The sequence below is a fragment of the Phoenix dactylifera genome, chromosome 4, assembly GCF_051530095.1.
Source record: "Phoenix dactylifera cultivar Ajwa chromosome 4, Ajwa_hap1_PhDact_Kaust_v1.1, whole genome shotgun sequence".
Lineage (NCBI taxonomy): Eukaryota > Viridiplantae > Streptophyta > Magnoliopsida > Arecales > Arecaceae > Phoenix > Phoenix dactylifera.
The window spans coordinates 31249854-31272873 of NC_143193.1; positions in this window are offsets into that span (position 1 = coordinate 31249854).

The window sequence follows — 23020 nt, forward strand, 5'->3', positions numbered from 1 at the left end:
CTTAATCATTGGTGATCCATCTCAAGGGGTAAGAACTCGATCCTCTCTTAGAAATTTAAATGATTATCTTGCTTTTATTTCACAGTTAGAACCTAAGACTTATAAAGAAGCTGAAAAAGACACCAATTGGATAAATGCTATGCAAGAAGAATTAAATCAATTCAAAAGAAGTAATGTATGGACATTAACTAAGAGACCAAAGCATAACTCTGTAATTGGAACAAAATGGGTCTTTATAAATAAATTAGATGAAAATGGGGTAGTTATGAGAAATAAAGCTAGACTTGTAGCTAAGGGATACAATCAAGAAGAAGGGATAGACTTTGAGGAAACATTTGCTCCCGTGGCTAGATTATAGGCTATTAGGTTACTTCTAGCTTTTGCATGTTTCATGGATTTCAAGTTGTATCAAATGGATGTAAAAAGTGCCTTCTTAAACGATTTTATAGAGAAAGAGGTATATGTAGAGCAACCTCCTGGTTTTGAAAATCATGAATTGCCAAATCATGTGTTTAAACTACATAAGGCATTATATGGACTAAAACAAGCACCTAGGGCTTGGTATGATCGACTAAGCAAATTTTTACTGAATAATGATTTCAGTAGAGGAAATGTAGACAAAACACTTTTTCTTAAAAGAGAAGACAAAAATCTGCTAGTGGTACAAATATATGTAGATGACATAATTTTTGGTGCCACAGATGACAATCTTTGCAAAGAGTTTGCTAATTTAATGCATGGAGAATTCGAGATGAGTTTAATGGGAGAACTAAATTTCTTTCTCGGGTTACAAATCAAACAAACTAAAGAAGGTATCTTCATTCATCAAACTAAGTATACAAAGGAAATATTAAAGAAGTTTGGGAATGAAAATCACAAGGGAGTAGGTACCCCAATGAATCCCACTAATAAGCTAGACAAAGATGAGAAAGGAAAAAGTATTGATATGAAGCTTTATAGAGGATTAATTGGATCCTTACTCTACCTTACTGCTAGTAGACCAGACATAGTGTTTAGTGTGGGAATATGTGCTAGATACCAATCAGATCCTAAGGAGTCACACTTAAGTGCTGTTAAAAGAATCCTTAGATATTTAAGAGGAACTACAAACATAGGATTATGGTACTCAAGAGACTCCTGTCTAGAATTGCTTGCCTTCTCAGATGCAGATTTTGCTGGATGCAAATTAGATAGGAAGAGCACTAGTGGAACATGTCAATTTTTAGAAAATAACTTAGTATCATGGTTTAGCAAAAAAACAGAATTCAGTAGCACTGTCAACGGCTGAAGCTGAATATATAGCTGTCGGCAGTTGTTGTGCTCAAGTACTATGGCTTAAGCAACAACTAGAGGACTATGGAGTTAAACTAGATAACATTCCTATAAAGTGTGATAATACTAGTGCCATCAACCTTACTAAAAATTCGGTTCAGCACTCTAAAGCCAAACACATTGAAATAAGATATCATTTTATTAGAGATCATGTGCAAAATGGAAACATATGTATTGAGCATGTATGTACTGAGAAACAATTAGCTGACATATTCACAAAACCTTTGAGTGAAGATAGATTTTGCATGCTAAGGAGGGAATTAGGCATATGTGATCCTTTTGATTGAGGAGATATAAAAAGGAGCAAGCCATATCATGATACTCTCCTCCCATTTCTAAAAACCCATAAAACATTAGTCAAACTAGTCATCTATAAATTTCTAACTCATGTATCATTGTCCCAGTAAGAATTTGTAAGGATTGGAAGAAAAGAAAATTTTTTTTTTAAAAGGAAAAAGGAAGAGAAAGAAAAATTTCTGAACTTGGGTCGACCCAACCCAGAATGAGGTCGACCCAACGTTGAGTCGACCCAAGAAAAATCTAGGGTCGACCCAACGACAGGACCTCACTGTTAAAAGGGGGACCCGTGAGCTATCTAGGGCACTGTATTCTCTTTGTCCTCTTCCGAAAACCCTATTCCCCAGTCTCAAATCTCTTCCAATCATCTCCAAACAGTAGATTAGATCAAGATCTTGAAGAAATGGGACCCAAAAGAGCCGTAGCCAAGCGATCCAGGAGGGTTTCACGGACCACCCGTGCGGATAGAGTTGCTACAAAGCCTTCTACAGTGTCTCCACAAGGTGAGACACATGTAGAGCCTCCTCCTCCTCCCTCCCCTTCAGTCCAACTTGCGAAATTTGCGGGGAGACCGGTTACCACGGGAAGAAGGATCCACTCTGAGTTTTTGGATCAAGAAGGGTTCCGTTTGGAGGAATGGATCCGAAGGCAAGGATGGGAGTATCTTTGCTCCCTAGATGTGGTGATCTACCCAGGATTGGTTCGTGAGTTCTATGCCTTCCTGAAAACTGGAATGGGAGGGCTTATATCTGAAGTCCGAGAGGTAAGGGTTAGGGTTTCAGAAGAGAGTTTGAGTGAGTTGCTTCATCTCCCCTGCGAAGGAGCAACTCCAGAAAAGCCCGAAAATAAGTTGAGAGCCTTACAGTTGATTCTTGAGAATGAAGACTTTGATTATTCAGAAAATGTAATAGCAAGCTCTCTTTCAGCTGAAATGAGGTTGTTGCACAACTTCATAGGTCGGATTTTATTTTCGAAAAGCGGAAGATTTGATCTCATTTCTGAGTGAGACCTGGTCGTCATGGAGCACATTATTCAGGGCATTCCCCTGAACCTCCCAGCTATGATACTCAGGCAGATGAGAAAGGTCATATGCAATTCCAGAGTCTCCCTGCCTTATGGTATGATACTCACCCTGATCTTCCGACAGCATGATATATCAGTAGAGGGAGAGATCTCCAGGCATCTACTATTCACTGACACGTACACTGCACGATCCCTTATTCGCATGGGTTATGAGAAGGTGAACGGGCAGTGGGTACGTGCAGGAGCTGGGATTCAGGGTGATGCACCAGAGGGTGATGCACCAGAGATTGGAGACCCCATCCCTGAGGATGAGGAGCCTACGGATCATCCTACAGCACCTTCAGAGGCTGGACCTTCGTCATCTGTTCCTGCGGGATACACAGATGAGTTTTGGAGTAGGATGACTGAGCTTATGTCAGCTCAGGCGAGGACTATCACTGATGGACTGACGAGCAAATTGGATATTATGACTGCTGAGATTAGCGATCTTAGAGAGCAGATAGGAGCTCTACGGAGAGAGAGAGAGGTTCATGGACCATCTGTGCCCCAGGCAGCTGAGTCAGAGATTTCGGCACAGAGTCATCCAGCTCATCGAGCTCCACGCCAGACTCAGTCCCATCAGGCTCGACCTCCCCTCGCCACTTATGCTAGGAGGATGAGGACTAGATCACAGCCATTAGATACCCCCTAGGCTGATATTAGCATTATGATTAGAGCCTAGGCTATGTATCTAGTTCTCATATATATTTTGTGTTGATCATGTACTTTGTACTTTGATTGAGGAACATTGTATTTGTTTTGTTTTGGCATTATTGTACTACAATGTTCCATTTTGATCAATGAAACTGAAATGTTTGTTAATTATTGTGTCTATTTATCTATTCCCATGCACCTATTTGATGATAACAAAAAGAGGGAGAAGCAAGGAAAGAGAAATAAGTTGACAAACAAGTTGAAAATTATAATAGAAAAGGATATACATTTAAGGGGGAGCAATTTGTAACAATGAAAATGTTAAAGTCTAAGATTTAAATCGAATTTCAGAATTTGGCACATAGAATTTCAGAATTTGGCACATACCTTTCACACCTCGATACATAATCTGAAACTCATGCTTTATCTCAAATTTTTGAAGTTCCATCTTTAATGAAATATAAAAGAAAGGGGGAGTAATTCAAAAGGTCAAATTGGAAATATTTGGATGAAATAGGGGGAGACTTCACTCTCAAATTTGAAAAGCTGAAATTCAGCAACTTGAGCCCTTCTAAAACTAATTTTAAGATAAGTATCAATAGGCTCATACTCAATATTTTGTAATCATCAAAAAGGAGGAGATTGAGGATGATAGTGGTATTTTGATGATTAATACAATGATTAAGAGTATGTTACAAGTTAATTCGATACATCATTAATAAGTCTGTCACTCTCGATACATTAGTATAATGAGATTAAGATGTATTTCAATGATTATTAATGAGATAAAATTTGTGATAGGAAAGGGATAGTGAATTCTAAATTCTAATTCGGCAAAGTTTCAAGTAAAACATACTCTTAAGTGAATAATAGTAATTTTCATTATTTGGAGTATGTAGCACTACCATGACATATATTCAAAATTGTTTAAAGGTTATTTCATTGATTATATGGATGAATCTAACCTTAAGTTGCAGCAAAGTGTGGATTGAGTTGACCCCAAGATTGATTGAGTCGACCCCGGCACATCAAGAAACCATCTGGCACACTTCTGCAAAAATGACACGGATGAACAGTACTTGGGTCGACCCAAGAAAAGGATGAGTCAACCCAATCCTCAAGCCTCAAGAAAACAGTTCTCTGGAAATCCTGAGAGGGTCGACCCAAATGAAACTTGAGTCGACCCAAACTTGAGTCGACCCCAAGTTAACATGAGTCGACCCAAAGGCAATGACATTCAAAAATAGATTCTCTGAAAACCCTGAGAGGGTCGACCCAAGTGGAAGTTGAGTCGACCCAACTGAACTTTGAGTCGACCCAAAAAGGTGTTGAGTCGACCCAAGTGAAGGAAGGCTAAAATGCAAGGTTCTGTGGTTCTGAGAGGGTCTGTTGACCCCCTAATGGATTTTGATGAATACAACACACTAGAGTATAATTCCATTTGTCTTAACAATTTAATTGAGGATTTCATGTGTTTTATTAAAAATATTGTTAAGAAAAGTCTAGGCATGTTCCCATAATTTTTAAGGATTTATTGAAGAATTTTTGAAATGAAGAAAACAGATCAGGTACAGCCGAGACGTCTCCGGGTTGTCTCAGAGACGTCTCTGGGACAAACAGGAAGAACTGGCACGTCGGGAGACGTCCCCGGCACCTGGCGAGGCGTCTCGCAGGGTCGGAGTCGACTCTCCCAGTAGCAGAGTCGACTCTCTTAGTGGCGGCAGAAAGGCAGATTTCAAGTGATATACGCGAGCCATCCCCACAGTACGCGGAGTCGTCCCCGCAAGTAAAAAGCAGACTTTCCGAGACGTCCCCTGAAAGAGCGGAGTCGACTCTCTCAGAGAATTCCAGAAGACATGTTTTTCGGAGATAAAGAAGCGGAGTCGTCCCCGAGGGAGCAGAGTCGTCCCCATGCAAAAAGCACAAACAAGCCGAGACGTCCCCGTAAAGTGCCGAGACGACCCTCTCAGAAAAACAGAAAAACAAGGATTCAAACCATTCATCAGCGGAGTCATCCCCGTAAAGCGCCGAGTCGACCCCAAACAACGTCAAAAGTAAAATCTTGTAGCCGAGACGTCTCTCGTTGAAGCGGAGACGTCTCCGGAGCGCCTGGGACGCGACTGACAACTTTTGCAGGTTTGGTTTGAATTTCAAATCTCTTTTACTTTATCTCTAACGGCTATATTTGCTTTTTGGGCTATAAAAGGGACCTCTTAAGTGCTTCTCAACAACTCCTAACCAATCCAAAAGCTAGATCATTCAAGAGAGAAGCAAGAGAGAGAGATTCAAGGGAGTTAGTGCATTCAAGTGAAGAAATCAAGTATTTTCAAGCTTCCCAAGTGATTTCAAGCTCAACTACTTTCTTCCGCTCGGGATTCAAAGCTCACACTCAAGCCTACGCGATCCACATCGGAAGAATCATCATTTTCCACGCTTCCAACGGCAAAAGGATTCTTCCGGGTTTTAAAGTTTATCATTGTTATATTTGCTTATTTAGAGCTTTCCAATCTTTTGTAAAACTCTTTCAATATCGTGCTTGTTCCAGTCAAGGGACTTGGAACAAGGGAAAGGCGTCCCAAGCCTAGGTGAAATTGGGGGTTATAGGGTTTGTTGTTAGCCCGGTGTAAAACAACGAGTTGGGTAGTGCACTCGCAAAACTACCGGACTGTAATCTTGGATTATAGTGGAAATTCCCAAAGGTGCTTTGGGGAGTGGATGTAGGAGCAGTGGAAGCTCCGAACCACTATAAAACCGTATGTTTGCGATTGGTTGTTTTCATACCTCTATCTTTGCTTTAGTTCATTCATTTGTGCGTTTTACCTTTTAAATAGTCAAAAAGTTTTAAAACACCCAATTCACCCCCCTCTTGGGTGACTATCTCTGGGCAACAAGTGGTATCAGAGCAGGTGCTCTGTGTATTTCTTGAAAGACCTAACCGTCTTAGCCAAAGACCTAGATGGCAACACCCTTTAACAATGTTCCTGCTGAGGGGCAAGCAACCAATAGACCTCCACTCTTCAATGGGACAAATTATACCTATTGGAAGACTAGAATGAGGATCTTCATTCAAGCACAAGACTATGCCTTGTGGAGGGTTATAGTCAAGGGACCACAAGAACCATCACACATGGTTAATGGCATTCAAGTTCCCAAACCTGAGGAGGATTGGGATGAGAATGATGATAGGATGGCTCAACTCAATTCTAGAGCCATGAACTCATTATTTTGTGCTCTAGATGTAAATGAGTTTAATAGAGTCTCCACATGTAGTTCCGCTAAGAAAATATGGGATAGGCTTGAAGTTACCCACGAGGGTACAAATCAAGTCAAAGAGTCCAAAGTGAACATTCTAGTTCACAAATATGAGTTGTTTAAGATGGAACCCAATGAAACCATCACATGCATGTTTACACGCTTTACCGATATAATTAATGGTCTAAAGAGTTTGGATAAATCTTATACTAATCCGGACCTTGTGAGTAAAATTCTCAGGTCTTTGCCGAAAGCATGGGAAGCAAGGGTCACGGCAATTGTAGAAGCCAAAGACCTCAACACCTTGGGACTAGAACAACTTTTGGGCTCATTGATGACGCATGAGCTCACGATGAAGCAACATGAAGATGATTTGCCAAAGAAGAAGATAATTGCACTCAAGGCTACTTCGAGTGTGTGTGAAGAAGAAAGTAGTGAGAGTGAGGAAGAAAGCGAGGACGAGGACTTGGGTTTGATAGTTAGGAAGTTTAAAAAATTCATGAGAAAAAAGAAACCCTTCCCAAGGAAAAAGTTTGGAGGAAGAAATGATTCGGAAAAAGAAAAAGAAAAAGATAGAGACCCAATCATATGCTATGATTGCAAGAGACCGGGACACATTCGTTCCGAATGCCCTCAACAAAAGAAGCATTTTGGAAAGAAGAAGAAGAAGGCATTGAAGGCAACATGGGATGATAGTGACACATCATCCTCCGAGGAAGAGAAGGAAGAGACCGCCAATTTGTGCTTCATGGCATTCGAAGACGACGAGGTATGTCAAAATTCAACTATAAATTTTACTTTAGAAGAATTGTATGAAGCTTTTCAAGAACTTATGGGTGATTGTAGTATGTTAGGAGCAAAGAATAAAGAGTTAAAAGCCTCCAATCAAAAACTGAAAGAAGATATTGAAAACCTATTGATTGAGAAGGAGAGCGTTAAAAATATTAACACCATTGACCTAGAAAATAAAAATTTAAAACTTAGCATTGAAAATGAAATGGCAAAAACACTAATTAAGGAATTAAATCTAAAAGTAAAATCCCTACTCGATAATAATACCTCACTTGCACAAAATGTTGAATCCCTTAAAAAGGATAAGGAAGAACTAGTTAAAGAAAATTTAAATCTTAAGAATGAGGTACATAAGTACAAACCAATTGTTGAAAAATTTACACAAAGCTCTGAAAAATTAAATCTTATTCTTTCAAATCAAAGAGCTGTTTTTAATAAAGCCGGATTAGGATATAAAACTAACAAACAACAAAAGTATCTAAAGAATTTCTTTGTAAAAGTAAAAGATGTAAAAACTGAAAAACCTACATGCTTTCATTGTGGAAAGAATGGACATAAAACCTACTCTTGTATTCAAAGAAAGATCCAAACTAACAAGAGTACATTTGTAAAAGCTAAAAACATAACTAAAGTATGGGTGCCTAAGGGAACCAACTACACTAACCACGAAGGACCCAAGAAAACTTGGGTACCTAAGAGCTTCACATGATCACTTTGCAGGTATGCCTTGCAGCCGGGAATAAAAAGAGAATGTGGTATCTTGATAGTGGTTGCTCAAGGCATATGACCGGTGACAAGAGTCTCTTCGTCACCTTGAAGTCAAAAGAAGGAGGAGTAGTCACATTCGGAGACAATGCTAAAGGTCAAATCATTGGTGTTGGTAAAATCTCCATATCACCCTCCTCATTTATTGATAATGTATTGTTAGTTAATGGACTAAAACATAATTTATTAAGTATAAGTCAATTCTGTGACAAAGGCTCTAAAGTGTCATTTGAATCATCACTATGCATAGTTAGTAGTCCAATTGACAATGAGATCATACTCACAGGACATAGGCATGAAAATGTTTACATGGTAGATCTTGATGATCTCACCATGAAGGATGGCCAATGTCTTATAGCCATGGATCCCAAAGTCAATGAGACTAGTTGGTTATGGCATCGTAGGTTAGGACATGCTAGCATGGATTTAATTTCTAAATTGATCACAAAAGATCTAGTCAAAGGACTGCCAAAGATAGATTTTGAAAAGAACAAAATTTGTGCTGCATGTCAATTAGGGAAACAAACGAGAAGCTCTTTCAAGTCTAAAAACATAGTCTCAACAACAAAACCCTTAGAACTAATTCACATGGATTTGTTTGGACCCACTAGAACTGCTAGTCTAGGGGGTAAGAAATTTGGTCTTGTAATTGTTGATGATTTTTCACGTTTTACATGGGTTTCATTTCTTGCACACAAAGATGAGTCCTTTCCCGCTTTCATCAAGTTTCATAATAGAGTTTCGAATGAACTCAATCTTAAACTAAAAGCAATTAGGAGTGATCATGGTACCGAGTTTGAAAATCAGCACTTTGAAAAGTTTTGTGACGAAAATTGGTATTAGAGCCATAGGTCTCGAGTTCGAAACCCAGGCATCACGTTGGGGGGGGGGGATTGTTGGCGGAGGCCTGAGGGGCCGAGTCAACGTTGGCGGAGGCCTGGAGGGCCGAGTCAGTCCTGCCGCCTGCCAACGTGGATGCGCTGGAGGAGTAGGGTGGGTTATACCACTAGGGGGTCCCTGAACCCACTGGCGAGGCCCTGTTGGAGTCCGGAGTTGGGCGAGGCTTGGTCGGAGTCGACTCGTGGCGCTATGGGCCCCTACGCTAGTTTAAGGAAATAAAGTTGCGCCTTCACTAAAATCTGTGGGTTTTGGAATCACACTTGCAAGCTGTTAAAAGAATTTTTAGATATCTAGTAGGAACATCTAATGTAGGCTTATAGTATTCTAAACAATCTGACATAAATTTAATTGCTTATTCCGATGCTGATTTTGCCGGGTGCAAACTCGACAGAAAAAGCACAAGTGGCATATGTCAATTCTTGGGTGCTAATTTGGTTTCTTGGTTTAGCAAGAAACAGAATTCAGTTGCCTTGTCCACAGCTGAGGCTGAGTACATTGCAGCTGGAAGCTGTTGTGCCCAAGTTCTTTGGATTAAGCAACAACTTGAAGACTTCGGCATCAAAATGGACAACATACCAATTAAATGTGATAATACAAGTGCAATTAATTTAACAAAAAATCCTGTCCAACACTCTAAATCAAAGCATATAGAGATTAGACATCATTTTATTAGGGATCATGTGCTGAAAAATGATGTGATGATTGAATATGTATGTACTGAAAATCAATTGGCCGATATCTTCACAAAGCCCCTTTGTAAGGATAGGTTCAACTTCTTAAGAAATGCTTTGAGCTTGTATGACCCTAGCAAATAAATTCAACTTGTATTGCAATGCCTTGCTACTCAAAAAACTAGTAATCCACCTCAAGGTCAACATACGTGAAAGCATGAATCCATCTAAGCTAAATGACGAACTGTTTGACTTTCCGGAGGATGGTTACCCTCCCTTGGACTCTTCATAGAGATATTTTCAGAGCCTATTTCATAGGTATTCGAAATTTGGTCAAACATTCCTCATTTCAACATTAATAATTCAAAAATCATTATCAAACCTCTATAGGATGTATTATTAAGGGGGAGGATCACAAACAAACTCATTCTGTATTCACCTAAAGAAATCATAATTAGTGTGATTAAATGAAACAAATTGGGAAAAGATAAAAATCAGTCTGAAATTTTTCAGTGCCGGAGACGTCTCTGGCAAATCGCAGAGACGTCCCCCCGGCGAGACGTCTCGCCTTAGTCGCGGAGATGTCTCGGGGACCGAACGAGGGTTTTTTAAAATAGGTCGAAACAGCTCGAGCCGACCCGAGCTATCCCTTTCATCCCCGACAAAAACAAAAACCCTAGCCTCCATTTTCTCTTCAACACAAACCCTAGCCTCTTTCTCCTCATTTCCCTAGGTTTTCCATTCAATGGCACCTAAAAGAGCTAGGAGGACCGGTGGGAGGCGTCCTAGGGCAGCGGCCGACGGTGAGGAACGGAGGGAAGAACCTTCCGCGCCGTCTCCTCCGGTTGCTCCGCCAACCACGACCATTTCCTGTGCAAATCGCACAGTGACGACCGGTAGGTACATAGACTTTGCATTTCTAGATAGTGAGGGGTTCTCTATTGGAGAGAGACTCCGTGCCCAAGGGTGGGAATACCTTTGTACCCTCAATACTTCGACCTACCCCGGCCTTGTTAGAGAAATGTTTAGTAATATGGCCTTAGGGAACTTAGGGTACACTGCATATGTCCGGGGGACATTGGTAGAAATTAATGAGGATATTCTATCCACTTTTCTGCAAATTCCTAAAGATGGTGAGGCTCCGACCTCACATCCCCAAAGGGAAATAGCCCTAAACTTGCTTCTAGGAAGAGAGGACTGCGGCCCTCTTGATGTAGTCAACTCCCAAGACCTAAATGCCGAAATGAGACTACTTCTAAGTATTGTCAACCGGGTCTTGTTTCCTAAAACCGGTCGCTTCGATTTTGTTTCGGAGCGAGATTTAGTTATCATGCACCATATCCTACTAGGGATTCCTCTAAACCTCCCTAGACTTATGTTGAACTACATTGCTCTATGTCATAGGTATTCTAGGTTTAGTATACCCTATGGCATGATTTTTACCCTACTCTTCAAACACTTCAAAGTTCCCATTCCAGAAAATGAGCCTGCAAAACCCTTGAGAAACACCGACTATTATAATGAGGGCACAATGCGAAGAATGGAGTTTCAAAAGGTAGATGGGTCTTGGGTCAAGGTACCAAAAAGAAAAGTTCAAACCCTAGAGCCTGAGATCCCACATCAGGAGTCTGACCACCACTCTCCTCCACCTAGCCACATGGACTTTCCTGATATACCCTCCAGCTCAGCTGGACGTTCCACATCCATGCCACCACCTCCTCCAATCAGTGGGCCCTACTCCCTATCAGAAGACCAGATGCGCACTTTAGCATCTGTAATTTGCCAGCAGATGAGGGAGGAGATGAGATCGATGATCTCTACTAAGTTGGCCCCCATCAGAGCCTCACATGAAGGGATTCTACAAGAGATGAAGGAAATTAGAGCTCAGATAGAAGCTACAGCGCAAGAACTAGTTAGTATGAATGCCACCCAAGCCTTCAGATCAATTGAGCTACAAGATAGCTTGAGGACCATCTCAAATAGCCTTCAAGAGTTGACAAGCCCTGGAGGAAATGTGGGCACCTTGGTTGCCCAACTTAGAGGAAGAATTGAAAGGGCAACCATAGAATTTGAAGCACTAGTGGCAGCCTTCCATCAGTCACAGGGAGATCAATTCAGAACACTGCTAGATTCCATCAATGCTTTCATAGATGCAGCTGCTAGGGCTTATGAGCAACGTCGCCGATGAGGGACATTTTGTAGACATCTAGGGATCTTCTTTTTGTAAACCCTAGGCTATTTTTGAAACACTTTTTGTATTAGAAATCAATACTTGTAATGATTTCTTCTTTTAACTTTGTACTGACCTCAAAGGTTTACAATGATACATGAATACAATTTCTTTTGAAACTTTGTGTACATTGCTAACTCTGTGTATGTGATTCTGTGATTGTGTATGTGATCTTGTGATGTGCCATAAAAATCTCATAGCATGCCTTAAGTGGTAAAATTTAACACAACTTATCAATGCATATGACACAGGTGGAGCACATCTTGTGATAACTATGATTAACAAAAAGAGGAGTCTGAAATGAATACCAAAACAAAGGGGGAGTGATATGAATGACTAAATTCATTAATAGAAATAACTTGGACAGGGAGAGCACAACTTGAATATCCTTGAGTGGTTCATGGAAATATGCTGAATTTTACTAGGAAGTATGCTTTAAGCACCTAAGGATAATTTGTCCCCTTCATTGTTGATGACAAAAAGGGGGAGTAGATATAATAGAACTTATAGAACTTATATATTGAGTAGACCCAATATGGATATTAGATACATTGGAATGCAAAATTTATGGGAAAATAAAGTAGATATATATATATATATGTGGAGTAGAACTTAATTATGAAATGCAAAAAGGGGGAGTAGAACCAATATGGATATTGGATACATTGGAATGCAAAATACGAAATTCATACTCCAAAGTTGAATTAGAAAAGATAAAATTGAAGAATATTGGCTTTAAGATAATTGCCCTTCTGGAAAAAAAAGGGGGAGTCAAAAAGAACTTAGCTTTCAATTATCTTTAGCATCAATATTTCATTTTAACTTGATTCAAATTCAGTTGATATGCTAAAATTGCTCAAGGGCTATTAAGATTAATTTTATGCATAAGGATAGAACTGAAAATTGACTATTTTAAATTATGCACATTGTGTCTAGCTCTAATCAAAACATTAGACTTGTATATCTGAACAAATACTGTGTATATGTTTAAATTTCGAATTTTGCATATACTCAGTATTTTGTCATCATCAAAAAGGGGGAGATTGTTGACCCCCTAATAGATTTTGATGAATACAACACACTAGAGTATAATTCCATTTGTCTTAACAATTTAATTGAGAATTTCATGTGTTTTATTAAAAATATTGTTAAGAAAAGTCTAGGCATGTTTCCATAATTTTTAAGAATTTATTGAAGAATTTTTGAAATGAAGAAAACAGATCAGGGACAGCCGAGACGTCTCCGGGTTGTCTCGGAGACGTCTCTGGGACAAACAGGAAGAACTGGCACGTCGGGAGACGTCCCCGGCACCTGGCGAGGCGTCTCGCAGGGTCGGAGTCGACTCTCTCAGTAGCAGAGTCGACTCTCTCAGTGGCGGCAGAAAGGCAGATTTCAAGTGATATACGCGAGCCGTCCCCACAGTACGCGGAGTCGTCTCCGCAAGTAAAAAGCAGACTTCCCGAGACGTCCCCTGAAAGAGCGGAGTCGACTCTCTCAGAGAATTCCAGAAGACATGTTTTTCGGATATAAAGAAGCGGAGTCGTCCCCGAGGGAGCGGAGTCGTCCCCATGCAAAAAGCACAAACAAGCCGAGACGTCCCCGTAAAGTGCCGAGACGATCCTCTCAGAAAAACAGAAAAACAAGGATTCAAACCATTCATCAGCGGAGTCGTCCCCGTAAAGCGCCGAGTCGACCTCAAACAACGTCAAAAGTAAAATCTTGTAGCCGAGACGTCTCTCGTTGAAGCGGAGACGTCTCCGGAGCGCCTGGGACGCGACTGACAACTTTTGCAGGTTTGGTTTGAATTTCAAATCTCTTTTACTTTATCTCTAACGGCTATATTTGGCTTTTGGGCTATAAAAGGGACCTCTTAAGTGCTTCTCAACAACTCCTAACCAACCCAAAAGCTAGATCATTCAAGAGAGAAGCAAGAGAGAGAGATTCAAGGGAGTTAGTGCATTCAAGTGAAGAAATCAAGTGTTTTCAAGCTTCCCAAGTGATTTCAAGCTCAACTACTTTCTTCCGCTAGGGATTCAAAGCTCACACTCAAGCCTACGTGATCCACATCGGAAGAATCATCATTTTCCACGCTTCCAACGGCAAAAGGATTCTTCCGGGTTTTAAAGTTTATCATTGTTATATTTGCTTATTTAGAGCTTTCCAATCTTTTGTAAAACTCTTTCAATATCGTGCTTGTTCCAGTCAAGGGACTTGGAACAAGGAAAAGGCGTCCCAAGCCTAGGTGAAATTGGGGGTTATAGGGTTTGTTGTTAGCCCGGTGTAAAACAATGAGTTGGGTAGTGCACTCGCAAAACTACCGGACTGTAATCTTGGATTATAGTGGAAATTCCCAAAGGTGCTTTGGGGAGTGGATGTAGGAGCAGTGGAAGCTCCGAACCACTATAAAACCGTGTGTTTGCGATTGGTTGTTTTCATACCTCTATCTTTGCTTTAGTTCATTCATTTGTGCGTTTTACCTTTTAAATAATCAAAAAGTTTTAAAACACCTAATTCACCCCCCTCTTGGGTGACCATCTCTGGGCAACAGGGTCGACCCCAGTAAAAGTTGAGTCGACCCAAGTGAAAGTTGGGTCGACCCCAGTAAAAGTTGAGTCGACCCAAGCACGGGCAGAAGCATAACGGCTAGTTCTGCAGAAGTACTTTTTGACCTCCCAACAGTGAGTAACGGCTAGTTTTTGAATTCTAACCTTTGGGGCTTGTCCAATGGATGAAGAAAACTATTTAAAATGACACTATTCATCAGAGGAAACATCCTTTTGGAAAATATCAAAGCTTACACAAGAAAGATAAGTGCCCTAATCTTCTTCATCCAAGTGCTTCATTCAAGAGTCAAAAGGAAGTGGTTGAGCAGATTCCAAGAGATATTAAGAGCTCCATCCATCCTTGAAGAGTGAAGCATTCTTGACAAAGAAGAGAGAAGTCTCATCAAGCGATAACTATTCTCTAAACTCTTCTTTGTAGCTTATATATGTTATATTTGCTCATCTAGGAGCTTCAACTTTCTTCTTTCTTTTTATTAATCACCTTGTAAAGGTTTGTTGGTGAGCCTGCAAAATCAACGGTGTAGGTTTATTGGTGAACCCGTAAAACCAATTGTGAAGGTTCGTTGGTGAGCCCGTAAAACCAACATAGGTTCTTGGTGATCCCGGAAAACCAAAGTGTAAAGGTTTTTGGATTGTGAGCCCGGAAAACAATCCAACTGTAATCCGCGGAATTATAGTGAATTCCCAAGGGGTCGCTTGGGGAGTGGACGTAGGTGCTTAGGAGAGCACCGAACCACCATACTTCTTGTGTGTTTGTATTGTACATTGTTCTAATTTCACTCACTCATCAATTGACAGAAGTAAGATAGTAAAAAATTTAAGAGAAACCAATTCACCCCCCCTCTTGGCTTGTCACCTTGGGCAACAGACGTCGCGAAGATGGTGACAAAAGACACTACCCTTTACGTGCGCTTCCGAAAGAGGGCGGCAGAAATCAGCGGGACCTCGCCCGAGCCGAAGAAGAAGGCCAGACTCTCCGGCCCCGAGACGAGTGCGGCCCAGGTTGGGCCTTCCAGGCCTGCGGCCCAGGTCGGGCCTTCCAGGCCTGCTCAAGAGGTCTCGGGCACCGATCATAGGGGCTCGGGATCTACGGGGGCATCGACTATGTTGGCCTGCCCGGTCCCCATTTCTTAGCGCCCTGGTCGACATCCCGTTGAGCAGAGGCGCTCGGCTTCCGAGCAGCGACGCTCGGATCCTGAGCCAGGGAGCAGCCAGGGTGCTCCGAGGCCGCCCCCGCCCCCATCGAGTCCAGCGAGGCCGAGTCTTCCATGCCCCCCAGAGGCCGATCCTCAGCCGGAGAGGAGGCCTTACCTTCCCTCGTGGGAGGTTTTTGAGGGCGACTCGGCCCTTGACGATCCTGCCGTGGCGCGGCAAGTTTTTCACGTCGCGCTACTCCCGGCCGACCAGGCCAAGATCCGGTCGCAGAGCTACAACAGCTTCATAGACGGGGTCTTCTGCTCCGCAGTCCGGGTAAGTTCGTCTTTGAATTTTTGTTTCCATCTTTTAATTTTTAGTCGTGACTCATTTCTTCTCTTTGTTAACAGGGTCTCCACGAGATCGAGACTCTGATGCACATTGCATCAGACTATCGGGATCGGGGCCGGCGATACCAACGCGGGCAGGAGGAGGCCGAAAAGAAACTTCGCCAGGCTGAGGTGAGGCTTGGCGAGGTTGAGCTCTTGTGGGAGGAACTGCTCGCAAGAATTGAGGCCGTCGAGGGCGAGCTCCGGTCGCGGGCCGAGAAGCTCGAGGAGGAAAAGGGCGCGCACACCTTGGCCAGGTCAGAGCTGCGCGCCGCCGAGTCGCGTCTGAGCAAGGCCCAGTCGGCGCTTGCTGCATGCGAGCAGGAGGCGGAGGGCGCGAAGCTCAGGGCTGCGGAGCTCGAGGGCTGCGTGGAGAGAGCCCAGGAAGAGGCTCGATGCGCGGCTCAGCGCGGGGTCGAACTCTTCCGAGAATCGGAAGAGTTTCGTGATCTACTGGAGGAGGAAGCTGTGAACGGGCTCGTCCGTGGCTTCGAGGACTTCGGTAATCAACTAAAGCGGCTCTGCCCTGAGTTCGACCTTAGTCTGCTCCAGCCTAGGGCAGGAGTCGAAGAGCTCGAGGCGCCTGAAGACCCGGCTGGGGTCGAAGCTCAGGCGGCCGAGGAGGGTGAGCTACCCGCCGAGGGTGATCCAGAAGGAGCTTCCAATGCCACCCTCCGAGGTGCCGATGTCACTCCGGCCAAGACTTCCACTGCGCCCGCCTCCTAGGTTTTTGTTTACCCCCTTTTTGTTTTTGTTTTTCTGTGTAAGCAAGGTCGGCTCTTTAAAGTGTATGGCCGAACCTCGATCTTGTACTTAACCTTTGGGCTTTTATTAATGGAAAATTTTTTTTTCTAAACTTGTGTTTGTTCTAAATTTGTTCTGAATCTGCGTTGGTTCTGTCTTTTCCTTCTATGTAAATTTTCGATCAGTTAGACTAGTCCCCTTCGATAAGTTTTTCGGGCTCGGCCGAGCTCCGTTCGCGCTTGTTAAGCATAGGCCAACTAGGGAGTGTTTCGATGTTTTTGAGCTCGGCTTTGAGTCTTGTCGAGCCCCTGAGCTCGGAGTCGAATCCCGCCGAGCCGTAGGACTTGGGATCCGATTTTTCGAAAGTTTTGGCCGTCTTTGAGCTCGGCTTTTCGGATATAGATTCGCAAGAATTTCGGAGTCAGACCCCGACGGGATCGTGAGTCAGAATTCTGCTATCGTTAAGGCTTTCGTGGTGATTAACCCCGAATTCGGCTGGTATACCAATTAGTAGAACCGAAACATAATGACTCGGCGCTACTAGGCTCGGCTAGAATGTCTGGGCTTGAGGTCGTTGCCACAAGTATGCATCGGCCTAGACCGACATTTAAAGTCGGCCGAGTCTTTATTCAGGGATCTGCATAGATCAACCTGTAGGCTGGCGGCAAAGGCATGCCTGAGGTCGGAGGACCTCGGCTTATGGCTGGCTTAAATGAGTATTTCGATCTTGGTCGGAGGCTCTTCCGAGCTCAGTCGGGACTTTGTCGAACATTATGGTGTAAGCAAGTAAATGCAATAACATAGGTGCTGGGCGAGGAGTACCTTTCACACCATTGGGTGTCTGCTCTGCGGTTAGCCGACCCCGCTCTGTAGTCAGCTCTTAGAGGTGCTTTGGCCTAGAGACGATGCTTCCGCGAGTAATGTCATTAGTGGGAGGACGAGGCGGGGCTTTAGTCGGAGCCTTGCGTCATGGCGTAGCCCGCTCCATCCTCGTTCCTTGACTTGTGTTCGGCTCGGTAGGGTACCCGACCTTGGTCGGGTAGATCCTGAGCTCGGCCGAGATTTTGTCGACCGTCCTGGTGCATAAGGTAAATGCAATAATGTAGGTGCTCGGTGAGGAGTACCTTTCGCACCGTCGGAGCCGAGAACTTCAGGTTGAGATAGCCAATTCCGTGCTGCGATCGGCTTCAAGAGGCATTCTTTGGCCTGTAACCTACTTCTGCAGGTGATGTCCTCTGCAGATCGGAGGGCCCGCGAAGGTCCCAGCTCTTGTCTTTCCGTAGTTGGAGAAAATTGCTATCAACATTTGTAGTTCCGGCTTTTGCCGAAGGATGAATGAGGTTGAAGGTGCTCGGGCTTGTTGTTGACCCGGTGACGCTTCCCGAGGTCGAGAGAGTTTGAGACTCTACTGTCGACTCGAGGCATCCCGAACTTCGTCGAGGAATCGTGCGCAAGATCGAGGGGTCTGGGAACGTATTGTCGACCTGCGACGCTTTCCGAGATCGAGAAAGTTTGGGACTCTACTATCGACTCGAGGCATCCTGAACTTTGTCGAGGAATCGTGCGCAAGGTCGAGGGGTCTGGGAACGCACTGTCGACCTGCGACGCTTCCCGAGGTCGAGGGAGTTTGGGACTCTACTATCGACTCGAGGCATCCCGAACTTTGTCGAGAAATCGTGCGCAAGGTCGAGGGGTCTGGGAACGCACTGTCAACCTGCGACGCTTCCCGAGGTCGAGGGATTTGGGACTCTACTATCGACTCGAGGCATCCCAAACTTTGTCGAGGAATCGTGCGCAAGATCGAGGGGTCTGGGAACTCACTGTCGACCTGCGACGCTTCCCGAGGTCGAGGAAGTTTGGGACTCTACTATCGACTCGAGGCATCCCGAACTTTGTCGAGGAATCGTGCGCAAGGTCGAGAGGTCTGGGAACGCATTGTCGACCTACGACGCTTCTCGAGGTCGAGGGAGTTTGGGACTCTACTATCGACTCACGGGGCATCCTGAGCTTTGTCGAGGGATCATGCGCAAGGTCGAGGGGTCTGAAAATGCACTGTCGACCTGCGACGCTTTTTGAGATCGAGGAAGTTTCGAACTCTACTATCGACTCACGGGGCATCCCGAACTTTGTCGAGGTATTTGAGGGAGATCGAGACCGAGCTCGATAGTAGCTGATGAGAGCACAAAAGTGCGACCCACATGTCACCTAAATTAGTATTATTGCTAACCGATAATGTTAAATTCACTGGATTAATATTATATTTGGGTTTGGCACATATTTTCATAAATTAAAAATAAAATGCACATTGAGTTCAAATTTGACTAAAGAAGGATCCCTTCCCAGATCCGACCCGGTTGAAGATCGAGTCGGGTCCGAGTCAGGTTCGGGTCCGAATCGGGTCCATTTTATTTGTGCTTTTGGAAAAGAATTTTTGAGCAAATCTAATTTGGTCATATCATAACTATGAGGTCGGGTGACCCATGACTTGAAACTTGCAATTGACCTCCAGTCAGAACAAGTGACACGTGATCCAAATCCCAGCAGCCCAAGAGTCCACTGGCGTCCATTTTTAGCAGCCCATCTCCCGTCCGTATCCATCTTCCACGGCGCATCCAAGCCATGAATGCCCCTCATCCACGCCCGTCGATCGCAGCCAGCAAATCCCGAATCCAAATTCTCCCAGAAGCTTCACAACACCCACAGCAAGCCGTTCTTACCTTCCGCTCCCAGCATCTTTCCTCTTCCGCTTCCTCCCGAGATCCAAGCGCACCTCTCATCCGTGATCCCGGCGAAATCCTCAACATCCACATGCGCCTCTTTCCTTCCGTGACAGCATCCGCGTCCGTCCTCCCCCTCGATCCCGCTTCCGTGATCCAAGCACAGCGTCCGGCACATCCAAAGAAGGAATCCCGAGCCGGAATCCCAGCACCCGTGCCAGCTCCAAGCCATGATCCCGTGATCCCAGCGCCTCACAATCGCTGCCAGCCGTCCGCCCGATTTCAGCGCCCGTCCGAGTCCCCAACGCATCTCCTCCCTTCCGTTTCTTCCTTCCGCAGTGCTCCCAGCGTCCGGATCCGCATCCGAGCTCCATGATCAACGTTCCTAGCTGTCTCCCGGAATCCCAGCGACCGCATTCTTCACACGGCGAAAATCGCAGCGCTCCGCAATCACCGTCGCTGCCAGCTCGTCCCCAACGCGTCTCCAAGAGCTATAAGAAGGAGGGAAGAAGAAGAAGGAGGTGTGCTGGGTTGGGGGTTGAGGCCAAGAACCAGAGAAGGAGGGAGGTGTGTTCGTTGGGGGCCATCGGCTGGGAGGAGAGCTCGGTTTGGGTGTTGTCCGGCTGGTTCAAGAAGGAACATGGGAGAGTTCGGTTTGGGGAAGAAGAGAGAAAGAAAAAAAAAAGAAGAAGAAGAGAAATGCTCTGTTTTCTCTTTTGAAAACAGAGCATGTTCTGTTTGTTTTTTTTTTTTAGTTTTTTTTTGTTTTATTAAGAGTTTTATTTTGAGAGCAAGTATTTTGGGGTTTTTAGTTTTATTCATGCTAAAGTTGTAATTTCTGTTGCTTTTAATTTACGTTCTTCGAATTATGCAATCTTTTAATTTTTCTTTGATGCAATATATTTGATTTTCTTTTATAAAATTTATGTTTCAGGCTTCAATCTCCCTAAGCACTGTTGTCATCCATTTTAATTTATGCAAAAACTCTTCTTTTCCATTAAATATATAAATGCTCTTTAAATCTAAGTATATGTCTTCTAGTTAATTTTAATTAAAAATTATTCTCCGGTAGACTAGATAATCCATCAACATCATCAAAATAATGTTTTTCTTCTATCATTCAAAAATCGATTTTAAATCCGAGTGAACGTTTTAATTTTTATGCAACTCCAATCGCCTTCCTGTGGATCGACCTCTTACAACCGCTATTCTTCGAGTAGAACAGGTAAGAGTAAAATTAAATTTAAACTTTGTTTGTCGGTTCTAACAACGATCTGTCTAGCGTATTTTTAGTTAGACAGGAAAGGACGAACAGAATTTTGGCGCCGTTGCCGGGGAGGCAAATCGAGAAGCAAGAACGATCACGAAGATCAAATCGGATTTTGGATGCCCGGAGTGAACGCACTCCGGTAGTAAGTTTTTATTTTGATTTTCCTTATTTTGATTATTTTTAGTTAGTAATTTCGTGGTTATTAAATTCTGAAATTTGAAATTCGAAATTAAAGTTTTCTTTAAAAAAAGTAAAAAAAAAATTTTGAAAAAAATTTTAAAAAATTCAAAAATTCAAAAATTTAAATTCAAAATTTGAATTCTGAGATTCGAAATTTGAAGTTTAAAAAAAAAAAATTTAATCAAAAAAAAAATTATTTTTTTTGCTAGTAATTGATAGGGTGCAATCCTCCGAGGTGATCATACCTCTATTGGGGCTCCTCACGGAGTAATCTCCAGAGCTTATTCAACGGGCATTCGGAGATTGACTGACGCATAAGGATTAGTTTTAGTTTACATTCAAGTTATTTCTATATAAAATTAAAAAAAAACAACAACATAAAATTTTAAAAAAAAATTAAAAAAAAGTAAATTAAAAAAAATTGCTTGCTCATTTAATCAATACAACCTAATGACATTGCATAAACTCTAAAAAAAACATTGATTATTTGCTGCATTTAGTATTAAGCATTTGCATAAAATAATTTAAGGGCAAAACCCATTAAAAAGATAAGGTCGGGAAGTCATTACCTGTCCTTAGCCCAAAAATCACCACCTTGCATACTTATTCTAAGCCAAATTAAATTAAAATCAAATTAGACATTGGCCTTAGGGTTTTCGAGCTCAATTAGGCTCTTGGAAAGAAGCGGCTGAAAGCCACTCCAGTGAGGATTTAGTAATTGGTGATGTCTAGGAAAGTTTTACAACAGTGAGAACTGTTACGGGTATTGTGGTATCGGTGTATCCCTTCTGGCACCACTGCACACCCCGGGACTTTCCTGGTCACTGGTTACTGGATCACTTAACTGGTAAGCTCAAGTTTAATCTGAAAGGGAGATTAGGAGCTGTCTAATCTAGAGAGAATTTCAGGAACCTTTTTAACCTGATAAGTCTCTATGCAACTAGATTTAAGAAGCTACTAAACCTCACTTAGCTCTAAAATTTATAGGGTCAAATTATTGTGTGGTGTTGATTGTGGTCATCTTGGTCTAGCCCTTCTTCTTATCTTTTAGGATTTCGTTTAAAAAAAAAAAAAAAAAAATTGAGTCTAATTAAGTTGTGGAAAATGTATGCATGGTAGAAGGTCATTAAGGGATAAGTTAACCCCATTTGATCCTGAGATTGACAGAACTTTTCATCATAACCTGCGAACTGTAAACCAACCGTCGATCTCTACAATGGGTGAACATATTAGAACCCTGAATGAATTATTCGCTCCTGCATCCGCTAGTCCACCTACATGTATAGTATTGCTAATAAATAATGCAGCCCAATTTGAAATTCGGGCTGCAATAATAAACATGTTACCCAAGTTTCATGGGTTCGAGAGTGAACAATCCTATATTCATCTAAACAAGTTTTTGACAATCTGTCAAACATTTAGAAATCAAAACTTAGATGAAGAGGGTATTAAATTAAGATTGTTTCCCATGACTTTAGAAGATCGTGCTGCTGCATGGCTGTATTCCCTTGCTTCAAATTCCATCACATCATGGGAACAGTTGTCTAGGAAGTTCATGGCTAAGTTCTATCCCATGGTTAAAACTGAAAAAATTAAGGATGCCATCAGAACTTTTAGAGAAAAATCTGAGGAGGAATTTTCCCAACTTTGGGAAAGATTCCATGATCTGTTAGTCAAGTGCCCGCACCATGGGCTTGACAAGGCTAATCTAGTACATTTCTTTTACAAAGGACTAACTCCGGCACATAGAAACATGATTGAGTCCATGCACAAGGGTAGGTTCATGAACCAAACCCCGGATCAAGCCTATGTATTTCTTGTTGACTTAGCTGAAAATGCCCAAAATTGGAGTAGCTATGGTGAGGAAGTAATTAGAGATGAGTTTGGGTCTAGAAAACAAGGTAATTATGAAATGAAAGCAGACCCAGAACTCAAAAATGTCATGTCTAATCTGGTGACTGGAATGAACAACTTAAGTAAAAAGTTTGATGCTTTCACTGTTTCCACTAGTTCGAGTTCATACAAAGAGTCAAATCCCGTCATGAAAGTGGATCACGAGTCATATAA